The following is a 21061-nucleotide window of genomic DNA, read 5'->3' on the forward strand; positions in this document are numbered from 1 at the left end:
CTTATTTATCTTATTCCCCTATCCGCTTTATAATATTTATCTAATCTTTAATTATCGTAAGTTAATTAGTAATCTTTTATTAATAGAATATTTATAGAGCGATATACTAGGGTTAAGAAGCGATATATATCTAATAATATTTATATACTTTTTATATTTATTAGATTAAGTAGTTAGCGATATTAAAGTATATATAATAAAAGCGTAGATAAATTATATATCTTAATTATATTATATTATCTTCGCTAGATAGAATTTTATTTATAATTTAATCGCGTTATAATTAGTATATCTCTTCTATTTATAATATTAACTTATTATATATTAAAAGACTCTTTAAGCTTTAAATATAGGCGCGCTGAGAATAAAGGGACGAAAAGGGATATATAATAGAAATATAATATTATTAGATAGGCGATATACTAAAGAGAGAGCTAATATAGAGAATAAATAGTTTAATATCTCCGCCTCGTTCGTTAGCTTAATTCTCGCTAATAATATAAAAAAATATACTTACTTTCTAATAATAGAAAAGAGAAGAAAAGCTAATCTATTTATAATGCGAGATTAGCTATTTAGATTATTATATCGTATAAATATTTTCAGTATATCTATAAATTAGGCTTATAAGTTATCTAATATCATATAGATATTTCCAGCGTACCTATAAATTAGGCTTATAAGTTATCTAATTTATAGAATTATAAAAATTATTTATATCCTCTATATCCCCGTTATAATTAATTTATCGCTATTATATAATCTAGAATAAAGAATACTTATATATAAGTCTATTAACGTATCGATATTTATCGCTATAGATATAGATTATAATAACTAATATCTCTAATTATCGCTAATTTAAAAGAAATATTAATCTAGATATAATAATAAATAATATAAAAGTTAAAAGTGTAAGAACGCTAGATAGTTATTAGTAAAATATAAAAATATTATTATATAAAAGAGCGCTGCTAGCGAATACGGAGAGAGTATAAAAAAGCGGGAATAAAAGAGATACCTTGGGAATAACTTGGGAATAACTTATTATACGTTAGAGATATCTTATAGCTACTTATTATATTTATCTATATAACTAGATTATAAATTAGCTATATCTAATTACTATTATTATAATATAGAGAAACCTAAAAAAGAGATAGCTTATCCCCCTAATATCTTCTATTTTAATTTATATTAAAACCGTTATATAGCTATAATATTCTATAATCTACCATCTTCTAATTAGATAATTTACTTATTCTTAACTCTATCTAATAATATACTATACTCTTTATAGATTTCTAGATAATATTCTTATATCTAAAGATAATTAAACTGAGGATATCTCTATTAAAATATTAATATTCTATTTTAGAGAAGCTCTCTTTAAAATAGACTATATAAATTAATAATTTCTACGCTCTAACTATCTTAAATAAGCTCTTCGCTATTATTCTTTAAATAATTATTAGAGATAAAATTAGTAATAAAATAGAGGCTAATAAATAAACTTTATAGATAGAGTAAAGAGCCGATAATCTAATACTATAACTCTATAGAAATAATCGCTATATTCTAAAGATATCTATATATATATATATCTAGAGAGATAATAAGTCTAATTTATTAATTATATAAAGGCGTTAATACTATAATAGCTAGCTTTTTAAAAAAAAGAAATTAAAAAATCGTATTATACTCTTCGTATATCTAATAGAAAAATTACTTAAAGTTAGCTCTATTCTTATAAGTCTAATATTTTAAATCTACTTCTTCGCTAAATCAGCTAGTTTATAGTAGATAAAGTATAAATATAAAATAAAAATATAGAAATTTAATAAAGGGCTTATTTATCTATATTACTTAACTTATAATATATCTAGTAATAGTATTTAGTAACTCTCATCTCCTTATCACTTCTATCTTCGAGATATTCTATTTAAAATAAAGTATCGCCTACGTTAATAGCTAATTAAAATATCGAAGAATAAAATATTTAACCCGTATATTAGTCTAAAAGTAGGTTTATTAGCTTATATAAATTAAATATCGTAGTTATAATTTAATAAAAGAGTCTAATCGCCTCTCTTTAAGCCCCCTTTAATTCTATTATTACGCTCTTTATAATTTATATATAAAATATAATACTTTCTTATATCGATATCTAAAAGTTTAACAATCTATACTATCTTCGATAATTTTTAATAAAAAACTTTAAGAATAGGGTTAAGCTTTAATTCTCTAAAGTTCTATATTATAATTACTCTAATAAATAATCTAATATATCTTTTAAAGAGCTTATATAAGAAGATATTATTAATTTAAGCTAAGTCGAAGTTTCGAATAATAATAAAATCTTTAATATTAAATATAATTCGATATTTAGATACTCTATCGTAATTTATTAATAACTATTTATTTTAAATAGCGATTTTTATAGCTATTATTAAATCTATATATATAGATAAATAATAGAGATATAAAAGCTATTAAAGAGAGGATAATTAGATATCTTATCGATTTATAAAGCTAAGCTTTTAATATTATTATAATTTAACGCGTCTAGATAAAATAATATTAGGCTCTTTATAGTCTATCTTATAGATATATTATAATAATATTAAGAATAGATCGTTAAGAGTAAGCTAATTAGACTATAAAGGCTATTCTAAATCCTTTATAATATATTTACGATCTAGATATCTTAACGCCAGCGGCCTTTTATAAACTATATCTCTAATAATTATTATCTAAAATTAATATAAGTTATTCTTTTTAATACTTAGTTTAGAGTAGAGTAGTAAGTTAGTTAGAAGAGTAAAATACTTTAAATATATTTTTATTATCTCTATAATTAATCTAGGCTTAATAGATATATATAAATTAATAAGAATAAAGCGTAGAGTTTAATATAAGCTCTCTTTACTAAATAAAATCTTTTCTATATCTTAAAAATTAATTTAAATTACTATTTTTTTAAAGAATCTTTTTTATTAAATTAGCGTAGAGGCGATAAACGAGAAGAATTCTATATATATATCTATATTTATCCTTACCGCTAAAAGTAATATAATTATTAGAAATAGCGTACTTTATAATTATATTCTCATAGTATAGAGTAATATATATATTTAGGCGTATTATAACGTTATAAAATACTACTACTTACTTTATAATATCGCCCTTAATCTCGAAAGTCTTCGCTAAATATTTATACTCTAAACGATTTAAGTACTATAACTCGCTATTCTTAAATATACTTTCTACTTCGAAATTATTATCTAAAAGATTAACTAATATTATTTATCTAAAGAAGATAAAATAATTACCGCGCTTAAAGTTCTTAAAGTAGGCGAGAGTAGCGTATTAATAGAGTCTTTAAAACGCCTTTCTTAATTATAATAATAGCGATATTATATTCTATCAATTTATTTAACTTATATTCTACGTTAGAACTACGATATTACTTTTAGTTATAATAGCGTAGCACATAATAATTAAATTAACGCTATTAAGATTTAACGCCGAAGATATTATTACTTCTACGACTTTTAGATATATAAAATTAATTTACTTAGATTATAGCTAGATTTATAAAAGTAAAAACGTAATAATTAAGAGTTTATTATATTTTTATATTTAATAACTAGCGAGATAATACTTAAATAACTATAATCGATTTTAGCTAGATAAAAAGAGAAAGTATTAAAGCTCGACGTAGTAGATATTAATATTAGCGTTAGTAAGTATAATAGCGAATAATATATATTACGCTTATTTAATAATTTTAGCGTATTTCGAATATATTATATCTTTAAATTAACTATATATAATATTTAGAGATAGCGCGATAATAATTAGCGAAGTCTACTTAGATTTTATTTCTATACTTTAAAAGAATTTAATATTATTTATAAACGCGTCGCCTTTAATTTACTTATATAAAATCTAATAATAATAGCGAGTATTAAATATAATATTAAAAGTTAAATTCGCTTTTTACTTCTTTATAATTAGATATTTCAAATATTCTCTATTAATAATCGAAGATATAAAGCTAGAATTCTTTTATTACTATTTTATATCTTCTATAAAAACTATAATATAGACGTATATAAATATATTTACGCTATTAAGATTAATTCTAATATTATAATTTAAAGCTATTAACTTAGACTTTAGAATCTTAATTATATCTTCGAAGTCGCTAATATATAAATTAAGTACTAAGAGTAGTATATTAACTCTTTATTTTTTCTTTTACTAATTTAGACTAGCGATTATAATATAAACCTCTATTAGAGATTAATATATATTTTGATATAAATTAAACATATTAATAAAGATAAGAAGAGAAATTAAAAGATATAAAGATATAATAAAGCTAGCTAGATACGCACGGTTATATATACTTAGCTTTAATATTCTATAAATAAATACAAAGAGCTATAGTAAACGAGTACTTTTATTATTAAGCTCGAAGATTTAACATACTATAAATCTTAATTAATATATCGATATATTTCTACTTAATCTAATATCTAATCTCTTATAGCGATAATTAAAATATATATCAACTTCTCTAATATAAACTTATTCTCGACTTAAATAAAGAGTTTTTTATTCTAAGAGAAATAGTTCTTTAATTATTAAGTACGTTAATATCGAAAAATCTAATTCTTTTAATTTAAAAGCGCTCGCAATATAGAGCGGATTTACGAGAATTCTAACTTAATTAATTATTTTTCTAATAATTATTTTATCTCTATTAATCATAGCGATACGAGCTATATAATATTTATAACTATTTTAATAGAAATAATTCTCTTTCTTATAATAATAGTAGACGATATTAGAGAAAAAGATCGAAGTTTAATTAAGATAGAATATATATTCTCTCGAGTAAGACTTAATAGAAGAAGCCTATATTAAAGAGTAATAGAGCTTAAAAAGTTAATTAATAAAATATATTATCTCTATATAAATCTTAACGCGAAATTTAATTAATAAAAGCACGGTCTTAAATAGCTTAATAGAATCGAAGAAATATATTATACTCTTTATAACTCGAACTTTCTTCTACTTACTTTATATTAGAAGCTACTTTTATATTATATCTATCTTCTAACGTTATAACCGCATTAATAATAACTATATATTAATATATTTCTTAAAAATTATAATAAAGTAAAAAAGATCTTTAAGCGTCTATAAATTCTCGAGAAAATTAAATACCTCTAGTAAACTCTAATAGTTTTATCAAGTAATATTAGATATCTTATATTATAAATTTAATATTATTAAAAACGTCTTTATCTCTTAACTAGCTCGCTTATATAATACTTCTTTTAATAGATCTATTATTAAAGAATAATATAAAGATAATAATATACTTTTATTAGAAGATATAGTAAGCTCGTTTTAAGCTAGCTTATCGAAGTTATCTAAAAATTCTTATTAAAAAGATTTAAGAGATAAGAGGAGACTAGATAGCGTACTAATAGAGATCTCTAAGAATAAAGAGTTAAGATTGTTAACTAAAGCTTCGTAGATAGGATCTTTCGCTTTTATATTCTCTATATATTTAAATAGATTATTAATAATAGAGATAGCGTTCTTAAAAGTTAATAAAAGCGTATATATTAATAATAGAAAACTTATATTAAAACTACTATTAGTAACAGTCTTAAGTAATATAAATATCTTATCTTGCGATATAATCTTTATAGACTTTATAGACTTTATAGACTTATTAGACTTTATAGACTTATTAAATCTATTAAATATATTATTATTATATTTCTATCCTTCGCCTTTATTTTTCTACTTAAGATTATTTAATCGTTATCGCTTAATAGCGTCGAATTTAAATCTTAAAATAGAACGATATAATTAAAGTTATAGATCCTTACTTAATATTATAAGCCGAGTTTATACCCTTTAAAAACTTATACTTATATATATAATAGTAATAAATTTTTAAGATAAAGAATTATAATTATAAAAGCGAAGCTCGAGTAAATAGTACTATTAAAATTACTAGAAAAGCTATATAGAATATCGAGAAGGCTTAAGATAGCGGAGAAGACTAAGGGAGATAAGGCGAGATAGAAGATTTCGAAGATATCTTAAGAAATATTAGAAAAAGCCTATAGGTAGTTAGGCTATAAATTAGAATACTAGATATATACTATAAATAAATACTATCGTAATACTATTAGTCTATATCTAATATTATTATAATATTAAAGAAAGTAGAGAAAGCGTAGCTTTATACCCTAGTTTTTAGAATTTAAAAATACTTATATTTCGTTTTATAATTATAGAAATTTATAATATTTAACTATTTCTATAGCTATTCTACTTATTATTAATCTCTTATAATTATATTCTATATATCTAATATCTCTTCTAATAATAGATTTAAAATAATAGATAATAGAGATAATTAAATTCTTATAATTCTATCTAGAAGATGGATTTTTAAAGTTTACATATAATAGTTATACGTAGACTACTAGTATAAACGCTTCTCTACTCTTTAAATATATTAGATTTTACTTTCTTTAGATATATACTAGATAATAGAAGATAGTATTCTTAATAAAGAGATAATGAGATATTAAAGAGCTAATAAGATATAATTAATAACTTATATAAGAGCGTTAAATAGCGCTAAAATAGAAGAATAATCTAGATACTATATAATAATAGTATTAATAATATAACTGCGATAGATAAAAAGATATTAACGCTATTAGATATAAGAAAAAAGCTAATTATATATTTATATTCGAATCTATTAAGATAAAAGTAAGTAGAGAATATTCGAGTTTCCCCTTGCCTCTCTAACTTTTTAATTTATTATCTCTATTCTTTAGATAAAGCTTATATCACTCGTTTATATATTTAAAATCTAGTATATAAGATCTTTTATTATCTCTATCTTAATATATCTATAGCTTTAAATATATTAATAAAGAATATAGTAAAAAAAATCTTATTTAATTTTAATCTTAATTAAATCTTATCTTCTTTAAATTAACCTCTAATAAGAGGCGTTAGAAGAATATATCTAAGATTAATATAAAGAAGTAGAGAATTTAAGCTCTAGATTAGAAGAATAGATATTTAATTTCATAAAAGAATTATTATATATCTTCGCCACCTCGCTAGTAGAAGATAGATTCTAAAAATAAGAATAACGATAATAGCTTTAAGCGTACACTTCGAAATTTTACTATAAACTACTTAATTTAATTACGTTATTAATAAAGATTAATTCTAGATATCTAGAGTTATAGTATATTATTAAACGAAGAAGGGGATAATAAGCTTAATAAGTTTAAGATAAAGATCGCTCTATTAAAAGATAGCTCTACTACTTAATCTTTAATATCTATCTCTAAATTTAAAAAAACGAGTATCTTTAAAGATTCTTCTAAAAAAGTATTAAATAGAGCTAGTAGTATCTCCGCTAATATATATATAACTTTCGATAAGCTTAAAATTCGTTATTAACTCGTATATCTAGCAAAATTTAGAATGGCTTTTTATACTTTTATTATTAAGGCTATATAAAAAGATAAAATTATAAGATAGAGCTAAGAATAAAAGAAGAGTAATAATAGAATTAATTAGAATAAAAGTAATTAAAAGATCTATACTATTTAGAATATATAGATATAATTCTTAGCTCTATACTTACTATAATATCTATACTAATAACTTATAGATTAAGATCCGAGATTATATTAAGAATAATAAGAATTACACTCTCGAAAGCATCTTCGAGTATATATCGCTTATTAAATTCTTCGCCTTTAAATATTCTCTTAATATATTTAATTAAATCTTCGACTTTATAAATAAATATATTAATATTATAGAGTCTAATACGAAGCTAGCACTTTATTTCTACTTTAAAAATAAATTCTTTTATTCTATTCTTCGCTTCTCCGCTATATATCTATTTCTAATATATCTTAAAATATATAAATTAACTTCGCTATAAGAGTTAAGCTCTATACGAATTAAATAATAGACTTATAAGTCTTATATAACTCTAAATATAATCGAAACTCTCTTTTAGCGTAAGTCTCTATTATAGCGAAGTCTAAGAAATATTATATTAATATTAAAGACTTTATATATATTAAATTAAAGAAACGTTATTTTAAATATAGATCTACTAGCCTAGTCGAATCGGATAGAAATACTAATTATCTATTTCTAGAGACTCCGCCTTCGAAATAAATATACTTATTTACGCTATAAAATCTATCTTAATCTAAGAAGTATATAATCTCTATTTCCTCTATCTTCTATATAACTCTATCTACTTTCTTACTATAATTCTACAAGAGTATTATACTCTATTATATTTTACTATTCTACTAGATTAGAAGAGTATTAGATTTTTAGCGGAGATATAATATCACGATATCTATAATATATAATATTTACTTTATAAGATAGGTATTTCTTAAAATATATATCTAGATATATCTTAGATAAGTTTAATTTTATAATACTTACTTAGCAAAGCAAGCTTATAATATATATAGAATTAAGATATTAATTCAGAGAAAGAGCTACTTTCGAAGAGTATTCTTATAAATCGATTAATTCTCTTTTATTATCTAATATTATATTGTAGGATTATATTTATTACAGGCTAATTAACATAATAAGATATATAATTATCAGATCTTCTTAGGATAAGACTACCGGATATATTCTAGCTGCCACGGGAATTACAGAGAGCACTCATTTAATATCGCGCCAACCGATACGACATATTTAAGTAGCGAGAACGTCCTTTACAGCAGTGATACATCCTACCTCGCTACCGTTACTACAGGATTATATCTAATATCTATCAATCTTATCTATCAATCTTACCTATCATACAAGTACTTACTCAAGTCTCATCTTCAAGCTCGAATATTCTGAGAGTGCCATCCGTATCTCCACCTACTCTGCCTCCATAGAATAAATGCTGTGGCTTCAGATAGGAGACTCGCTCTCATAATCCCCTAGTGCCAACTCCAACCAGGATATTAGTCCAACAGTGCATCGGCACATTGTAGTGGCTAGGCGAAAGGGCAATATGATATCGATACCTCGCCGTCATCTCATAACTTAGATTAAGAAAGATATATAAAGCTAGCTATAACCCCCATCTTTCCTTTTAGCCGGTTACCCTAGGCCCGAAGATAAAATCTATCATTATGGGCTACTACTCGCTTAGCCTCGGTTAACTTACTATATATTCTCCATTCTACACCATACGCTAATAGAGGTATATACGGGAATAGCATAGTGATATTCAACAATATACCTTTCAAAATTGTGTCTTAATAATATATCCCATTTAATATCGCATTAATACACTATTCAGCTAAAGACGTTATTATATAAGATACGATGCTAACAGGCTCCGAAAGCGACTCGAGAAGCCTAACAGATTCCGAATAGATTCCCGACAGGCGTGCTCGGCTAACCTTCCTTGTACGGATCGTCCACTTTCCACCTTATACACAGGTGGGCCCCCTAAGATAGTATTAAAAAGTCTTTATAGAAATATTTTAGAATTAAATAAACGAATAATATTACTTAAAGAAATTCTAGTCTACTATATAACTTTAATAGAAATAAATAATAGTTTTAAGAAACGTCTTATTAAGGTATATAATAAGGATTCTTAATAAATTAAGATTTTTAACTTATTTAAATAGTCTAAACCCGATCTTTTAAAAGAACTTCGCTTTCGAAAATATAATAATCTTATTTATAATATTACGCTTAATTATATTAATAAGTAAAGATTTTATATTTCTAAGTTTATATAGTAAGAAGTTTTTCAACTAATATATAATTAGAATTTTTATATTAATTTCTATATTACTTATATTAGAATTTTACTATTAATTTATATTAAAGACTTATTAAAGTATCTTTAAATTTATTTAAAGTATTACTCGAAGTATTAATTTAATTAAATTAAACGATATTCTATTTATAGCGAATTTAATTTAATTTCTACGCTATTAATTTTATTCTATATTATAATAATAGATTTTATTATCGCGTTTTCTTTCTAGAAAGATAAGAATATACTTTTTATCGTAATTTATAAATTCTTTAAGAGAAAATTTCTTATATTAGAATTTAATAAATAGACTATCGTCGATTAGATAAATACTTTACTTATTACTCTAATATCTTATAATTAGAGTATTTTTATTATTATAATTAACGATCGTAATATTAAGTTTATAAATATTTTCTAAAAAACTATTTTTAAGAAGCTAAAAATTATTATAATAATTTCGATTATTTATTACTCTTAGATAGATAGATAATTAAAAAGAATAATTTAGACTATCGAAATTACTTTATAATTTTATCTTACTATTAATATAAATAACTAATTAAATATACTTTTATTTTTTTAAATATCTCTTAATAATTTAATTATCTTAATAGAATTTATATTAAATAAGATCGCCTATAGATTTCGAATAAGAGATACTCTAGAATTATTTATAGATTTATCGCTAGAGAATCTCGATTAATTATATTTTATTAAACGCGAGAAAGTTAATAACGCTATTACTTTCGCTAATATTATAATAAAAACTCGCTATAATAATAGTTATAAAGCTATTAATCTTTATAAAGAATCGTTAATTTATCTATAGCTATATTATAAATACTCTATTTTTAATATTAATTCTAAGCTCTTTAATTAGAGAGTTAAATTTTTTAAGATATTAAAGAAAATCAAAAATTTTATTTACTAATTAGATCTTTCGAGTATTATATATATTTATTCTATAATATCTATAGTCTAATTAAAACCTACTTTAAATTAATCTAAAGATTTTTATTATAAAAAACTATATTCGCTATAGCTAGTAAAAGAAGAAGAGGAAAACTAGATAAACTTAAATCTTATTATTAGATTTTTATTATTTAAAATTAAGAAACTAAGTAATAAATAGAGAACTAAAAAGAATATTAAGTATTTAATATATTAAAAGAATAGTAATAAAAAGTATAATACTTAATATCTACTATATATTCTCTTAAAAGTAAAGAATCTTATAATAAAATATAACGCTCGAATTTCTATTAATTCTATAAGAAATTGTCGAGAAAAGAAGTAGTTTATTATATAATTATCGGCTAAGAAAGTACTTACTCTATTAACTACTATTAGAAATTAAACTACTACTATTAGAAAGCTAGATTATTCTTAAAAGAAAAATTATAATTTCTAAAAAAGATTTACTTCTATAATTCGAATTATAATAAAAGTATCGATTTCTATAAAGAATACGACTTAATCTTCGCCTACGTTATCGTCTACTTCGCTACCGAATTCTTCTACTTCTACTATCTCTATTACTTATTATAGCATATAACTTCTTACTTAGTAAGGCTATTCTTATAAGAAAGAGTTTCTTCTACGAAGTAAAATCGTACTATAAAAAGAAAGAAAGGTTTAAAAAAATAACTTTCTTTACTTACAATTCTTATCTAACTTACTTAAAGAAATAACTTTCTTTACTATAACTTTCTTTACTTTACTAAAGAAATGAATTTCTTTACTCTACTACGGGAAGAAAGAAAGTTCGTATTTACTTAAAGAAATAAGTTTCTTTACTTCTAGCGAGAATACTATCTTTCTTTCTTTCTATTAATATATATTATAGATTATACTTAGTAGATAGAAGTTAGTAGCTAATAGCTTAGTATAGCTTAATATTAAGATATATTTAGATAACTAGATTTTATAGAAGAAGAATTATCTTTTTATCACTCAAGAAACGTCTTTCTTAGAAAGATTTCTAAGAATCTTATGCTACTATAACAATTATTTTTTAATATAAAGTATTAGAAGATATTATTATAGATTAAGAATTTATTTTTATAAATATATTTTAATTAGAAGTCTACTATTAGTTATATATAAAACGAAAATTAAGTACTATCTTTTATTTATAAATCGATAAATAAATAAAGCGATAAAATTAAACTCTAAAATATTATTTAAGAATATATTATTTAGAGCGATAAGATAATTAAATAGAGTTTCTATTAATCGCGGAATTTATATATTATCGAAGTAAGTATAAAATAATTAGCTATAGTTTATTCTTCGCTATATATTAATATTAATTAAAACTTAAATTAATTATAAATAATAACGTTATTAAGAAAGAAATATTTATAATAAAAGAATATATTAAAGAAATCGATATAATTCGATAAGAGCTTATAAGACGCTAATAGAGCGTATAGAAAATATAATCGAAGTCTTATAATAAGAATTATAAATCGTAAAGATTTAATCGTAACAATTTTATTATACTTTTTATAAAGAATTTAAAATAAAAGAGATTAAGTAAAAAGCTTTCTAATAAACTAATTAGTTCGTTTTATATTTAGAAGTATATTAAAACGTAAGCGTATTAATTATAGCTATCGTTTATCTATTAAATTTACTCTATTTTTTATATATTATTATTAGAATTATATAAACGAAGATTAGAAAATTTAGATATTTTTAAATATTTTATTTTTAAACTAATAAAAGATAATAAAGAGTATTTAATAAAATTTATATATAAGAAATATATAAAAAAGAATAAGATAAAATATCTTATTTAATAAGAAGATTATTTTAAGAAATACGATAAATAACTTAATAAAGAAGCTATAAAGAATATATAAGATCTAATTAACGAGTTTAGTAAATAAAGCTTATAAGTATAAAATATATAGAATATAAATATCGAAAAAGGGCTTAAAGATTAATAATTTTAAAAAATATTTAAAGATAAAGAATCTAGCTATAGAGAGTCGAATTTTAAATATTATAATAAAAAATAATATTAAAAAGATTAATAAAAAGTATTAATATTTAAAGATAATAAAGAAAAGACTATATTACTAGAAGTAATAGATGCTATAATATAAGATATATATATATAAAACGACGAGTTAGTTAAATTTCTTAAAGTCTCTATTAAAGATATTATTATTAACGTTATTATTATCGAGATTATCTCTTAAATCGCCCTCGTAAATAAACCTTATCTTATTATCCTCCTCTTCTTTCTCCTCTTCTTTCTTCTTTTCTTTTTTCTCTTTATTCTTCTCTTCCTCTTTATCTTTATTATTATTTATTTTATTCTTATTATTATTATTTTTAGAATTTAAGCTCGACTTAAGAAGTATAAAAAATATATTTATCGATAGAAGGTTAATTTAAAGTATATTTAATATAGATACGAAGAATAAGAAATAGATATAAAAAGTATAAATATATACGATAAAGCGTATAATATCGTAGATATCTATAAGAATATCGAGGATTTTTCGAAGGGTCTTCGCTTTATTAAGCGAAGCCGCTTTATTATTTAACTTCTTCTTTATTCTTAAATAATTTTTAATATATTAAATCGCTATTAAGATTATATTAAAGTATTTATAAATAGTTATAAGTTATATAGTAGATATAAAACTAAGAGTATTAAAGATAAGAAGATAATAAATAATATAAGTACGTTATAAGCGAATATAAATTATAGCGTTAACGCCGATAATAATATATTTATTTATTAAAATCTTTTAAGAAAATTAGTAGATACTATAAATATATCTATTACGTATTATCTATATAAAAATTTACTATAATATAATTATCGCGAAGATAAGCGTAATAATAATACTTAGTAATTATATTATTATTATTATTAGTATATATAAAAGAATAAGATAGAGCTAAGCTTGAAAATCTTGAATTTATATATGCAGTTAATTATTAATTCGAATTCTATACGCTTTTTAATTAGACCGACTAAGTTAGCCCGATAGCTCTTTCGCGTCTTCTTTATTAAAAATTTATATATAAAAGTTTTATACTTTAAAGTACTTAGCTTACGATATATATAGTTACTTTATAATTCCTTAAATTATAGAGCTCGCTTTACGCTTTCTAACGCTATAAAAATAATAAAGTTTAATTTATTATTAGTAAATTAAATAAATATTTAAATATAATAGTTATAGTAGTTATATTAGACGCGTTCGAAATCGAATAATAATAATTCTTTCATTTATTTATATAACTATTCTTCTTTTATTATTCTATTAATTCTATTAATTCTATTAATTTTATTAATATAAATATAATCGTTCTCGATACCCCTCGCGGAAAGGTTACTTAACGTCTTAGATATATATACTCCTTTTATCCGCCTCTTAGAGCCCCTACTAACGCCCTTAGACTACCCCTCGATAAATCCGCTACTGCTGGTAATCGCTACCTACTACTACTTATAAACGCGTTAAAAGGCCTTTAAAAAGAGCTTAAACGAATATATTCTCCTCTATATACTTCTCTTAAGTTAGCGATAGATAAATTAAATTAATATTTAAATATTATAATTATATTAAACGCGTCTAATTTAGATATATATATCTCTTTTATTCGCCTCTTAGAGTCTCTACTAACGCCTCTAGATTATCTCTCGATAAATTTATTATTACTAGTAATCGAGGTTATAAGCGAGCTTAATAGCTATTTATTACTACTTATAAACGCGTTAAAAGACTCTTAAAAAGAGCTCGAACGGATACGTCCTTCTCTATATACTTCTTTTAAGCTAGCGATAGATAAGTTAAACTAATATTTAAATATTATAATTATATTAAACGCGTTCGAAATCGAATAATAATTCTTTCATCTATTTATATAATTATTCTTCTTCTATTATTCTACTAATTCTATTAATTCTATTAATTCTATTAATTTTATTAATATAAATATATTTACTCTCGATACCCTCGCACTTAGTTAAATAAGAGAAGAATCTATAATAGACGAATACGGAGAATACTACGGAGAATATTGCGAAGATAGTTATCAGTAGTAGTAATACAATAGGCCTACTCTCTATAATCTTATATCAATCTACTTAGCTAGTATAAGAGAAGTTAATATAGTAGGCGAATGCGAAGAATACTACGGAGAATATTACGGAGATAGTTATTAGCAGTAGTAATATAATAGGCCTACTCTTTATAATCTTATATTAATTTACTTAGCTAGTATAAGAGAAGTTAATATAGTAGACGAATACGGAGAATACTACGGAGAATATTACGAAGATAGTTATTAGTAGTAGTAATATAATAGGCTTACTCTTTACGATCTTATATTAATCTATCTAGCTAGTATAAGAGAAGTTAATATAGTAAGCGAATACGAAGAATACTACGAAGAATATTATAAAGATAGTTATTAGTAGTAGTAATATAATAGACTTACTCTCTACGATCTTATATTAATCTACTTAATTAATATAAGAGAAGTTAATATAATAAACGAATGCGGAGAATACTACGAAGAAATTAAGTGATAATAGGGTCTTTAGTATCAAGAATACGAGTTAGCTCTCTAAGATCCCACGAAGAATATCACTATAACTTAGTCTATTATCTCCACTATATTAAAAAGTAAGAGAAGGAACTATAATAGGCAAATGCGGAGAATACTACGGAGAATACTATAGAGAATACTACGGAGAAATTAAGCGGTAATAAGGCTATTATCGTTAAGAATACGGCTTAGCTCTTTAAGATCTCACGTTATATTAGTTATTTACTTAGTTAGTTACTTAGCTAGCTACTTAGTCTAATACTCTATAAAAGAAGAAGTAAGAGGAGGAATTATAATAGGCAAATGCGGAGAATACTACGGAGAACACTACGGAGAATACTACGGAGAAATTAAGCGGCAATAAGACTATTATCGTTAAGAATACGGCTTAGCTCTTTAAGATCCCACGTTATATGCTCTCCACGGTTCCACATCAAATTATTACTCCGAAACGATGTATATTTGAATGAATTGAAATCGTCCGATATCTATAGCTATTTTATTATTCGAAAGATTTTACTACGATAGAAGATAATATGAAATTCACATCACTAATTAGCATATTATCTCTATTTCTTTCTAATATTTCGATACTTCTTACTATAAGAATATGACCTTTCTCTGTTTTTTATAAGTAATTATTACGGATTAATTCTCTATACTCGATATACCTTCCTAATTAAGCCTTAGCGCGCTTCTCTTCGTATATATATATCTATATATAGATTAAAAACGCACAGTAAGCGATTAGAGTTCGATTTAACTTAGAAAAATTCAACTTTATAAATTTAATTCATAGGCCTTTACTTATTAAATATAATATTATATAAGTAAGAAGTATATTTAAAGATTTATCGCGTATAGCGATAATAGATATTCTTATTTAATATTAATAGAAATTTAACGCTATAAAGAGCGAGTATTATAAATTATAGCTATTAATATATAAGAAATATATATATAATTATAAAGTCTTTAAAAAACTTATAATAATAGCTATAACGTCTATAAAATATATTTATTAAATATATATTTATTATATATTAATTTTAAGAAGTATAGATTATTAAGAGTAATAAAGAAGTATTAATAAAATAAAAGACTCTTTAAAGAAAAAGTAAATATTATTATAATTATATATTAATTATATACGTTATATATTTAAATTATAATATTAACTATTACTTTATATATTATTATAATTATATTTAATCTATAAGAGTATATTTAATATTATTTATAGACGTTATATACTTTTATTATATACGAGTAAAGGCCTATAAATTAAATTTATAATTATTTTTTATTAGGGCTATCGAGTAAATTTAATAAGCGATCTTTAATGGGCGATCTTTAGTGAGCGATATTTGAGTGCCTTGCTTTTGAATAATAATAGGATCGAATTTCAAAATTTTTAAAGCATTAAAAAGCGCAAGTTTCGGGCTATAATTAAAAAAAAGAATCTTAAAATTTTAATAGAAAATAGTAAAGTTATTAAAGGGTTAAAAGTAGAGGAAGAGATTTTTAATAGTTGCGGACGCTAATTTATTTATCTACGGTGTCTAATTAAAAAGCGTAGATCTAATGAATTAATAATTGGCTACATATACAAATTTAAGATTTTCTAGTTCAGCTCTACCTTATTCTATTATATATACTAATTTATAATATATTATATTTATACTATACTATTATAAGAAACTCTTTTTTTTTTTTTATAAGATTTAAAAGATTTTAATAAGTCTTCTAATAATAAAGAAATATTCTTTTTATATTTAGATTCGAAGATAAATCTTTAAAAAGAGAAGATAATTATTAGAAAAGGGGCTTATAGATTCTAAATAAGAGAATCTTAAATTATTTAGTTTATATACGTCTAATATATACTTAATAAAGTTTTAGCGAATAAACTTAAGTAAGCGATTCCTCTCGAGTTTTCTTTACTTTCTTAAGAATTAGTTTTACTACTAAATCGATATATAAATATAAGATAATAAGATCTCTTTTAATAAAACTACGTAGTAGCTATATAATTACGAGGTCTAGATATATAATTAATAAAATAGATAGATTAATTACTAGATAAATTAATAACTAAAGAAGAAAGAAGAAGAAAGAAAATTTATAAGTATTTAAGACTTTATTAAGTATATTAAATACTTATTTTAGCTATATAGCTTATAATCTAATAAGTAATATAAGCGAATTTATTAATTCGCTTCGAGTATTTCTACTCTTATAATTATATTCTCTCTTAAAAGATTTAATCTCTAAATCTTATTATTATTACGTCTTATAATTAAATATATATAAACTTATTAATATTATCTATATTATCTATTACTAGCTTAAATATAATCTAAACTAATATATATTATAATAGCGTATTTATATTATATATTCTAAGATCTTCTTAAATATATTATTATATTTATATATTAAATTATAATAGTATCGCTATATATATTATTATTTTAATTAATAGAATATAAATATAATATTATTCTATTATAATATACTATTATTATTATTATTATATATTATTATTATATTATTACTTTATAATTATAATAATTCTATTATAATAATTATTAAAAGTTATATTAATAAATATAAAAGACTTACTTTTAATCTAACTTTTATTCTTCTTAGTAATAATACTAACGCTAATATTATTATAAGTAAATATTTAATTCTTCTTTATATCTATTATCTTATCTTTATTTATTTTTATTATAATATTATAATAGCGAGCTATATATTATTATAATAATATAATATATATATTAATTAAGATAATAGTTAAATAAGATTATAATTATTTAGATTAACTTTATATATAATAAATATCTTAAAGAATACTTTATAATACTTTATAAATAATATAAGAAGTATATTAATATATCGATAGTAATATTAAACCTTCGCTTTTATAATCTTATAGATTATTAAATACTTATAGCCGTTATAGTTTCTACGCCTCGCGCTATTATTAATAGATATTTATATTTATTTTAAAGACGTACTTAACTAAAAAGGCTATTAGCCCCCTCTATCGCTACTTTTATCGCTACTTTTATCGCTACTTCTATTACTACTTCTATCGCTATTTTTATTACTATTCTTCTTATTCGTTTAAATATTATTTATAAATAGAAGAGATATTAGATAACTAAGAGATTACGCTAATATATATTAATTTCCTTTTATTATTATTATATATATACTCTTATATATAATTCTTATATAATTTATACTATATTTTCTATTAGTTTATATTAATATAAATATAAATAATACTTTTATAAGAATTATATATATATTATAAATTTAATTTCTTATTATTAAAGTAATATTCTCGCTATAATCTATATTAATAAAAATATTTATACTATTCTTTATTATTAAATTAATATAAATTTTATTAATATATATTAAAGTATATAGTTAATATATATAGCGATTTATTACGTTAAAAAACTTCGATATAATATTATTATTCTTATCTCTTCTTTAACTACTTCTCTTATTATCTTCTCTATTAAATCTTTTTATTATCTAATAAATCTTCGAAATAAATAATTACTTTTTAATATAAAATAATAAATAAATTAATATTAAATAGTATTAATCTTATATATAATCTTAATAACTATTTTTCTTATTATATATAACGCTTTAACGCTTTAAAATTAATTTATAAGTATTTTAACTATTTTCGCTAAATCTTTTAATTATAATTTATTTACTCTTTAAGACTTCTCTATTACTATTATTTTTATAATTTTTCTTACTTTTTAATCTCTCTTAATAATTATATTTTTATTTTTATCTTAAATACTAATTTATATAACTTCTTTACTTATTTAAAGTTCTTAATTATATCTTTAATATTTTTAAGATACTTTATTAATTTCTATAAAGCTTTATAAGATAAGAAGTTTTTTTAATTAATAAGATATTTAATCTTATTTTTATAAACTCTTTTATCTAATATCTTATTAATCTTTTATTTTTCTTCTTTATTAATTAAAATTACTTATAATTTTAAATTATTATTATATAAATATTATAATTTTAATAGCGATATATAAAATATAAAATAAATTTTTTTATATCTAGTAAAGAGGTTTAGTTTATAAATCTATATATTTATTTTCTCTAATACTTTAAAAGACTTAAATTATTTATAATTAAGTTTCTTTTTTAATTATAAAATATATATATTTAAACTTTATAATAATACTTTATCTTTTTTTTTAAAAATTATAACTTTATAATTATTATTATAATACTTTACTTATTACTTTAATACTCGCTCTTATAATTCTTTTAGATATAATCTTATCTCTTATAATTATTTTATTTACTCTATAATAAGCGATACTTTTCTTCTTAAGATTTTATCTTTAAAAGTATTTTTTAAATCTATTATATATTTTATTAATAAATCTTATAAGATCTTATTAATATTTATATATACGCTATTATTATATATAAATATAGTTATTAATAAGATTTTAAATTAATTATTTTATTTATAATTATAATATATTTATAAATAATATTTTAATATCTAATTTTATCTCTTAATCTAATTATCGATTTAAGAATAAAATATAATACTTAGTTTATATTTTATATTTAGATATTAATATAATATTATTTAAAACTTATTTATAAATAAAAAATCTCGATTTAAAATTAAGTTATATATTATATTATATAATAATATAAACTCTTATTATAAGATATTAATAAGATTATTAATTTTTAAATTCTTAATAATCGCTATATATATTATATACTTAATTAACTTATTTATTAAAATTAAGATAATATTATAAATCTTATTAATATATAAATCTCTTATAGATAATAAGTTTATAATAAAATTTAATATTATAATATAAAATAAATTTATATTATTTAAGAGAATCGACGTTAACTCGCTATATAATTTATAATAATAAATTTATACTCTTTAATAATCGAGATAAGTATAAATATACTCTATTATATTACTTATTATATCTATTTAATAATATTTAAACTTAATATCTTTCTTAATATACTTATAAGTAAAATATCTAATATTAAAATTATTATAATTTATATAAAGAATCTCTTTCTTTATAGTAGAATTATTAGAAATATAAATTATAAGACTATAATATAGTAGTTTATTCTTATTAACTTTTTATTTTAAAAGCTTATTTTATTTAATAGCGTATTTTTAATATTACTTCTTATTTATAATAAAAGTATTCTTATATTATAATTTAAATAATTATATTATTATTAATTTTTATAACTTTAAATAAAATCTCTTTAATTTTAAAATTTAATAAATTAAAAATTAAGATAATATCGTAGTATCTAGAATATATATTTATCTATTAAATACTCTCTTATTTAAATTAATAATTTAAATATTTATAATAATAATATTATTTAATTATTTTATTAATATTATAAGTTTAATTATAATAAATATACTATTATATTTTTATAGATTAAGTTAATATTTCTAATTATAAAGCTTATTTCGTAAGATAAAGAGAAAATTTTTATTATTATTCTCGCTATTATTTAATTTAA

The sequence above is a fragment of the Letharia columbiana genome (assembly GCF_014066305.1).
Source record: "Letharia columbiana isolate WasteWater2 chromosome Unknown Sc0000014_s0, whole genome shotgun sequence".
NCBI classification, from domain to species: Eukaryota; Fungi; Ascomycota; class Lecanoromycetes; order Lecanorales; family Parmeliaceae; genus Letharia; species Letharia columbiana.